This window comes from Herpailurus yagouaroundi, unplaced genomic scaffold (genome assembly GCF_014898765.1).
Source record: "Herpailurus yagouaroundi ecotype Mexico unplaced genomic scaffold, PumYag 192, whole genome shotgun sequence".
Taxonomy (NCBI): domain Eukaryota; kingdom Metazoa; phylum Chordata; class Mammalia; order Carnivora; family Felidae; genus Herpailurus; species Herpailurus yagouaroundi.
In genome coordinates this window covers 17,791,160-17,800,842 of record NW_024412423.1, presented here as the reverse complement: position 1 = coordinate 17,800,842, position 9,683 = coordinate 17,791,160, and the positions used below count along the sequence as shown (strand labels likewise).

General features: G+C 38.0%; 1 pseudogene; it reads right to left on the bottom strand.

Moving 5' to 3' along the window:
* Positions 1 to 1,266: 1,266 nt before the first annotated feature.
* Positions 1,267 to 2,138, bottom strand: LOC121010660 (cofilin-1-like; annotated as a pseudogene).
* Positions 2,139 to 9,683: the final 7,545 nt, after the last annotated feature.

Below are 9,683 nucleotides of genomic sequence, written 5' to 3'. Positions count from 1 at the left end.
AATTACTGAGATGTCTAGATATATTCTGACACTTTGTTTATAATATGATTTATATTTTCTTGTTTTCACTGACCTTCCCTAGCTGTTGGTCATACTGATAAGGTTTTCTTAACTCTTCTTCACTACCTGGAAATTATAAATTCTATTTCAAAACTTTTGCTGGTTACTTTTGAATTTTCAGTAAACTTATGTAAGCATACTTTTTCATCACTGTGGTCAAACACGAATCTCCCAGCTAAAAAAGACAAGATCTTCAGCACATTTAAATATAACATGTTACACATCTCAACCTAACTTATTAAACACTAACCTCTGGGTTACCTCTTACTTAAAACTATTAATTCCTGGTATTCCCATCTCAGTAGATACCACCATCTACCCTGTTGCTCAAACCAAAAATCTAAAAATCAGCCCACTACGTGGGTCCAAGACACCATCACTCTTGTCCAGACTACTGTCACAAACCAGTCATTGGTCTCCCTTCTTTTACATTGCCCTTATTTAACTCATTTTCCATATGCCCTTATTTAACTCATTTTCCACATAGCTGATATACTGGTCTTGTAAAAAAATAAAAACCAGATGATGCCACCTTCTGGGTAAAACCTTCGATGGAAACTCACTGATAAGAAATATAATCCAGACTCTACATTGTTCCACAGAGCATTTCTTGATATGTACACTACCTGGCCTTACATCATTCATACCCTTTCTCATTATGCTCCAGTCACACTGGCCTCATTTAAATTTCTTAAAGATCACTTCCTTCACCCTTCCCATATAAACAGGCCCCATTGCTTACTATTCCTCTCCTTGGAATGCTCTGCCTTCTAACTTTTCATATGTTTGGTCATTTTCTTCAGTTTTCAACTTAAACCTCACATCGCCACAGACTCTTTTGATCACCCCACATAAAAGTGATTTCCGCTGCTCTTCAGCATCTCACCTGAATTTTAATCTTTTCCAGACTTTATCATAATATGTAAATTTCTTTGTTTGCTTATTTACCATTTGTAAAGTTAAAATGTTCACTTATTTACCATTTGTAAAGTTAAAATGTATTCTACATTTTAGCTTTTTGTTATTGGTGTGTGTGTGTGTGTGTGTGTGTGTGTGTGTGTGTGTGTGTTTAATTGAAGGTCCCTTACTGGTCCTGCCTCCATCAGTGGCGAAGACCAGGGGCAAAAGGGAAGGGAACCAGTGGCGCAAGGAGGGGTCATCTCCACAACATTCCTTTTATACACAGGACTAAACAAACACAGTCACTACTGCCGTTAAAAGTTGGCAGCATGGAAAAAGGGGGGTACAGGTGGGGAACTGGGACATCGTTAAAAAAATACAGCCCCCCCCCCCCAAACTGGGGTGCCCGGTGGGGGGGAACTTGGTCTGCTTCAACCCAAGAGGAATGAGAAGATTAAAAGCAGTTTGGGAAATCCAGAACTGTCAGGGATGGAGGTAGGAGGAAGGTCCAGGGGGTGAGGAGGCTGTTTGGCAACTGGGGTGAAAGGATTGTCCTTCCCCTGCTGGGATCCCCCCAGCCCCTCGGGTCTGGCAGGAAGGGGGCAGCCTGCAACCCCCACGGGCAGGTCTGGGGCTGCCAGATGCTCCAGGCAGGGGGTTGGAGGGGGCTCACAAAGGCTTGCCCTCCAGGGAGATGATGGCGCTGCCCCCAGTTTCTCGTCCAGGGTGCAGTGGTCCTTGACCTCCTTGTAGCAGTTTGCTTGTAATTCATGCTTGATCCCTGTCCGCTTCTTCTTGATGGCGTCCTTGGATCTGGCATAAATCATTTTGCTCTTAAGGGGTGCATATTCAGGTGTCCAGAAGATAAACACCAGGTCCTCCTTCTGCTCTCCTTGGTCTCGTAGGTGGCATCATAGAGGGCATAGTGGCAGTCCTTGTCTGGCAGCATCCTGACAAAGGTGGCGTAGGGGTCGTCTACAGTCTGGTCCACATCACCCACCAGGATCTACTTGCTCTCCTCCAGGATGATGTTTCCTTGTCCTTGCTCAGGCAGAAGGGTACCGCTTTCTTGCGCTTCTTTACCTCCTCTGGTGTTGAGGACTTACGAACCTTCATGTCATTGAACACTTTGATGACACCATCAGAGACCGCCACACCAGAGGCCCGCCAGCCGAGGGAGGGGGAGGGAGGGGGAGCAGAGGCAGTAACAGCCCTTGGGTGGGGTGCGCGCGCCAAGACCGCTGGCGCACTTTTCCTTCCCCGCCCCTGTGGCCGAGTTCCGATGCTGCATACTCCCATTGAAGGGGCGCCCCCCCCCCCCCCCCCGTGAACCGACTTGCCTCGGTGCCCCCACCCCCCTGCCCTACTGCTGCACCTAAATTTTAACTCTTTGATGACAAGCACCTTGTTTGGTTTGTTCATGTCTGAGTATCTCATGCCTAGATCAGTGCTTGTCGTATCATATGGACTCAAAAATGTTTTAGCTGAATCAAATGATTTAAAAAGAGACATTTATAATAACTGACATAGGTACGTTACTGAATTGCTCAAATAACTGTGAAACTAATTTCCCCACCAGGCTTCTTTATAAGGAAAGGGATGAATATTGACTCTGTATAAGTGGAACTTTTTTTGAGATAAATAGATGGAGAGTAGGCATTCAAGATGGGGCCTCTAAGATAGCTAACGCGATGGATGACTTATACTGGGAAGAACACCAAATGCATCTGCCTTTTCTTACTATTTTCTCTATTTTCATTTTGGTATTACCTTAGGCTGTAACTTGTTTACTTCTATCCCATATGCCCAGTGAGGTGAATGCCCACTTTGCTTAGTTTACTGTATCACCTGGGCTTGAGATTACCAAAACCAGACAAAGACAGTGGAAGAAAAGAAAGCTACAGGTGAATATCCCAGATGAATAAAGACGCAAAAACTCACAATAAAATTAAGCAAAATGAACTCAACAACATATTAAAAGGATCATACACCATGGACAAGTGGGATTTATCTGGGAAGCAAAATCCACAAATCAATAATGTGGTATATCACATTAATAAAATGAAAGCTAAAAATCACATGTTCACCTCAATAGATGCAGAAAAAGCAGTTGACAAAATACAACTTCCTTTCATAATAAAAAGTGTCAACAAACTGGGAAGAGATGGAACATAACTCAACATAATAAAAGTCCTATACCACAAACCCACAGCTAACATCATAGTCAACAGTGAAACACTGAAAGTTTTCCTCTAAGACTAGGAATACCACACCACTCTCATTCACCCAAGTACTAGAAATCCTAGTTAACAGCAATTAAGGCAAGGCAAAGGAATAAATTATATCTAAATCTTAAAGGAAGAAGTTAAATTATGTGTATATATGTTCTTACATACAGAGAATCATAAAGCTTGAGTCAAATTTCCCATTCTGAGAGTTTCTGAGAATGTAAATGGCATGTCCTACCCAGTACCTGACAGGAAGGTCTGTGATCACCTACATTCTCCCCTTAACTCCACATTTAGAATTTCTAGCAGGAAAACCAATCCTCATCTCGGCAGGAGGTATGTGCATTGTGTACATGGTCTCCAGTGACTTTGTTTTAAATTTACCTATCAATCCCAAACCATGTTTTTACTGTTAACCGAAGGTTCCTCAAAGAACAACTATTCCTGTTAGCTTTTTTTTTCTAGTTACTCTTTGTCATTTCAAAAGGAATTTGGAGACAGGGAGAAATAGTAATGCCACATTTTCAATGTGCCATCTCAATCAGATAATCATTAAGTACAATTTTGAGTAACTCCAACTGTACATTTAAAAGAAAACTGGCCATTGGGGCGCCTGGGTGGCTCAGTCGGTTAAGTGGCCGACTTCGGCCCAGGTCATGATCTCGCGGTCCGTGAGTTCGAGCCCCGCGTCGGGCTCTGCGCTGACAGCTCAGAGCCTGGAGCCTGTTTCAGATTCTGTGTCTCCCTCTCTCTGACCCTCCCCCGTTCATGCTTTGTCTCTCTCTGTCTCAAAAATAAATAAACGCTAAAAAAATAAATAAATAAATAAATAAAAGAAAAGAAAAGAAAAGAAAACTGGCCATGGATGATGGGTTCAGGAAAAGACCATCACAATATTTAGTTGCCTGAAGAACAGTTGGTGAAATCAGTTTAATTTGTGATGCTCTACAGGAAGTAAAATTGAAGTTAGGCAAATAAAAGGGACTATAAAACTATGGTACCAAATTTCTAACTTAGACTAAAACTTGGATGAATATTTCCCTACATTTACATGGAACTCTTCGAGAATGGAATGCATGACTTATTCATTTCTCTATTCCCAATGTATGCACAGGATTTTCGACATATTCAGGCAATGTTTATTCAATAACTGAAAATAAAGCCTAACATTCTAACATTTGCACTGAATTTTAAGCAGCAGGGGCACAATTTTATTTACATTTTTGGCAGTGGCTCAACATTTCTATCAGTTTGGAGGCCCTTCCAATTAATACTTTTTTTTTTTTAGAGTGAGAGTGCATGAGCAGGAGAGAGGGGCAAAAGAAAGAGAGAGAAAACCCTAAGCAAGCTCCATGCCCAGCACAGAGCCTGATGTGGGGTTCCATCCTATAACCCTGGGATAATGATCTGAGCTAAAATCAAGAGTGAGATGCTCAACCTCCCAGGCACCCCTATAACTTATAATTTTTAAGTCACATTCGTTTACCTTGTGCTTCCCTGATAATTGTAAATGAGTGTAACAAGAAGTGAAGGAGCATGAAGCCCAGGAAAATACTGTTCCTGCTAGAAGAACAAATCTGTCATCATGTACCAACTTTCAAAAACAAATAAAAGCATGATTTTATTGGGTGAATATATAAGGATCCAAAAAAATCTGAAAAACATTGCTCTGCTGACTAATGGTCAGAATTTTTTGGTAGAAATTTCCAAAACAAGTTTGTGAGAAAGTGTTACCCTTTCTGTCCCTTTTTTGGTTTGTGTTTGATTTTAGTTATTTTAATCAGTGTTTTTTCCAAGACTAAAGATGTTGTTTTCTAGTCTCCCCATGCTACATCAAATTAATTTGAATATCCTCTGAGACATCTAAATAGCAACAACAGTAAATATTCATCATGTGGACTTAATAATGGCATCTTGAAATGTCCTTTTTTCTTTTCTTTCTTTCTTTTTTTTAACCACAAAGGATTACCATCCAATATGGTATTAAAAACAAAAGAGGGCCATGGATAGATTTTATATCACACTGACAGGAGAAAAAGCAGAACTGTGTGAACACCCTGGCGATAAGCGCTGAATAACTCACCTGCAAAGCCTCAAGGTTTATCAAGTATACTGGGAACAAGAGAACTGGGTTTATGATGACTCAAGTGAAATGAACTAATTAATTACGGATTGACTGGATAAATGAGTGTCTAGGAAATGCTAATGTACAATGCAATAAAATTTCAAATGAAATAGCTTTCTATTGGTGCCAAATATTTATCAGACTTATAAAAGTGAACATTCTCAGTCAGATGTTAAATAGAGCAAATAAAGGCACTTTGCAGAATGATATTAAGTGATTTATGATTTATGGAAAAAGCTTTATCTTGAATCACATTCAGTTAGTAGACCTTGTTTATTTGTTATTAGTGAGTGTAATAGAGAAGGAAATGAAAGAAAAAGGGGCAAGACGAATAAAATAACAGAGGACTGAAGTCACTGAGATTTTTTTTAAATGTGCTTTATTGGTTGGGTGGTGCTTGTTTTTGGCCTATATTTTCGCCTTTCGTGTTTAAAATAAACTTTAAAAGCTAGAAAAATAACCAAATCTGCCAATTGTTGTGGTCACTTTTCTTTTTGCCACTTTTCTCATTAACATTTTCTTGGAAAAAGAAAAGACTCCAAGAATTGGTGACAGTAATTTTAGTTCCATGTGTTAAATTTATTTTATTGAACTGTTTGGAAATTTCACAATTTCAGGCTAGCTTGATATCAAAATTAATATATTTAAAATGTGTTTATCTCTATGAACCACCAAAAGATTTTTAAATGCCTAATTTCCAAACAACTAGAATAAAGAGAAAAGAACAAAGAAAACTTAATGAGTTAGTAAAAGGCAGGAAAGATAGAAAAATTTTTAAAAAACCCCAAACTTCAAAAAAATAATAATGTAGATCTTGACAAACCCAGAGTGTCTGTTAGTTAGATTGACTTTACAGACTATTTGGGGCACAATTTACATATTCTCTCCTTTAAAACTTTTCTTAAAACTCCATTAAATATTGAGATTAAAGGGTCCACTAGTTCTATTTTCCTGGCAAACAAAAGAGTTTCCATTTTGTCAAACATTTGGAAATCAAATGTTGGTATTTTTCTTATAATTTTTGTCAAGAAATATTTCCTAAGGGGTATCAAACTGGTTGCCACCGGAAGAGACTCAAAAAACACATTTCACCATTTGTTCTTCCTCCAGAGATCATTTCCCTTTGCCACCTCTGTACCAATTGGTAATGAAAACACATCTGAACAAATTAAAACTAACAATCTGAACAACACCCACTGCCTTCAGAAGAGGCCAAAGAAATGTCACTGGTGCCACTCGTAAAATTTGAATTTAGATGCAATTAGACTTTGACCCCTGCTTTATTAATGCTGAAATCTGATCTGTTTGCTACTATTTCTTGAAGATCCTTGTACTTCACCAGAATGTTTACTTCAAAGGCACCATAAAAATTCTTCTTATGAGAACACATGACTTTTTAGAGATTCTTCACTTAAGCAAAAGGACTTTCCTTGTCTCCGTGTCTCCTAATATGTATGTGAGGGTGGTGGGGTGGGGCGTCTAATAAAGTTTCCAAAGATGGCTAAGGAGAAATCAAAATTTTAAAAATACGTTTAAGCAGGAGTATTACTTCTATTAGTAATCGTAGGTGCATGTTTTCTAGAAAGAGTTGAATGAAACAAAACAAAGCTAAAGTTAGACAAAGATCAAAATGGATGATTTTTTTTTTGTCTTTTTTCTGTTTTGGGGAAAGAAAATAGGAAGATTTAACTATATATATTTGAATTTGTAGGAGTCCCACTTCATGTTTATTAAGAATTTATCCAGGGGTGCCTGGGTGGCACAGTCGGTTAAGCGTCCGACTTCAGCCAGGTCACGATCTCGCGGTCCGTGAGTTCGAGCCCCGCGTCGGGCTCTGGGCTGATGGCTCAGAGCCTGGAGCCTGTTTCCAGTTCTGTGTCACCCTCTCTCTCTGCCCCTCGCCCGTTCATGCTCTGTCTCTCTCTGTCCCAAAAATAAATAAACGTTGAAAAAAAAAATTTTTTTTTTAAATAAAAAAAAAAAAAAAAGAATTTATCCGGATGGACTTGACAGGCCCTGGGGCAGTACTAGAAGTTGAATAAATAACAAGTATTATTATAATCTACTGTAAATTAGAAATAAGATTGGAAGTTAAGGTTAGTCAAATTAGTAAACTCAGGTTTCCCAGGGAAAAGTCTCAGAATACAGGTGACTGAGAAGTATAAAGGTGTTAGTCGAGAGTGTTCCTCCATAGACTGATGGACAAAACAGAGAATAGACTACTTATGAATGATGAAATTTAATATGACACATTTTAAGATGTAAAATACTCCTGGTGACCTAATCATGAAATTGATCACTGATGGTTTAGTTTTTATACAAATAACCAAAAATAACAAATCCTGATATTAAATAGCATATCAATATAGGTACCTGCATTCGCTAGTGATTACAGGGCACATCTTCCAAAAGCACCAAGGAACAAGTATATCAAGAAATGTGGTGGTGCCTGGGTGCCTCAGTCAGTTAAGCATCCGACTTCAGCTCAGGTCATGGTCTCATGGTTCATGAGTTTGAGGTCGAGCCCCTGCATCTATCCGGCTCTGTGCAGACAGCTCTGAGCCTGGAACCTACTTTGGATTCTGTATCTCACTCTCTCTCTGCCCTCCTCCTCCCACGCTCAGTTGCTTGCTAATGCGTGTGCTGTCTCTTTCCCTCTCTCAAAAATAAATTAACATTACATTTTTTTTAAAAAAAGAAACATAACGTTGTGGTATTTACCCTAATGAATTTAACTTTTAACATTTATTTATTTTTGAGAGAGCGCGCGCTCACGCGAGCATGAGCAGAGAAGGGGGAAGGGCAGAAAGAGAGGGAGACACAGAATTTGAAGTAGGCACCAGGCTCTGAGCTGTCAACACAGAACCCGACATGGGGCTCAAACCCATAAACCATGAGATCATGACCTGAGTCACCCAGGCACCCTCTAATGAATTTATCCTATCTATCTATCTATCATTATTTATTTTTGTGTAATGAGAAAAAAATCTAAATATCAAAGAATGACCACATTACCCTTGCGGATATCCTAAAAGATGTACTGTGCAGGAATTAAAGATGCTTATTACACTTAAAGTAACATGAAAATCTTACACTGTTATAATGATAAACTAATAAAACTTAGCACAAAAATTCACATACAAAATTTGATTATGTAGGTAAACCACAGCCTATGCACAGATACACACCAAAATCATCACCAACGTTTTCCTTAGGAGCTGATGCCATCAATAATATGTATTTCTCTTCTTTTTACTTTCCTCCAACTTGTAAATTATAAATCTTGCAGCACACTGCACTTTTATAAAATGTAAATTTTATTTAGAATCACCCAGGCTCTGCAAAAGTGTCCATTTCTTTCTCTTTCAAGATATTATTTATTTTCATTGCATTCACTTACCTCTCCTGATGAGTTGGAAATTCTTTTACAGCTCCTGCAGCTTTTCTTTCATTTGTTTCTTCTTTAGCCTGAATTTAAATGAACCAATCAATTGACAAAAAACTGACAATAAAGAATAATAATTTTGTTTTTTTCACATTTGACAGATTAGATCTTTTTCTTTAACTGATTTATTTGACAGTGTAATGCTTACCCCAAGAACTGTATTCTATTTTTCCAATATATTCTTCAACCCTGATACAGTTAATGTTACTGCCCCCAAATATGATATCAGATGCAAAACAGTGTCATATATGTAAGCTGATGGAAAACTCTACAACACCCAAATTTAGTTTTTTAGGCTAGCAATAAGAGAAACCCGAAACAATTTATCCCACTAAGCCTGGAATTTAGTTTGTTCCTTTCTCTTAATTTCCTAAAGTATTCCATCACTTTTTAAAGCTTTGTTTAATTGTCTTCAGTTTTTACATAACTATTTTAATAGAGAGTTTTTCCTTAAGGAAAAAAGGTCATTACAATACAAGGATGACATCTATTTCCAGTCTTTAATGATATGAATAGAAAGGCATCTAGTCACAGTTAAGACATTCAGAATATACAGGTCTACAGGATTCCTTGCATTTGGTACTTCTGTAGAGTCACAGATTTTATACCATTTAATTTTGCTAATTAAGTTTCATAAAGGCCAAAGTTCTAGTATATCCCTAAATCCTAATGACTTCAATTTGTGTCTAAATTTCGTTAGTACTTCCATGCATAGTTGAAATAAAATACATAAGACAAATGACCATGTCTAATTAGTCTATTGTGACAGGTGGAAATATTTCAGTGCTCATTAAAACTTATTTTAAAATATGAGAAAATTTTCTTCTCACACTAATTCTATTTATACATGATTAAAGACCAAAACCAGCATATTCCAACAAGAGAATGAAAAGAAAAAGAGCACGTTATTAAGAAAAATTGTGAC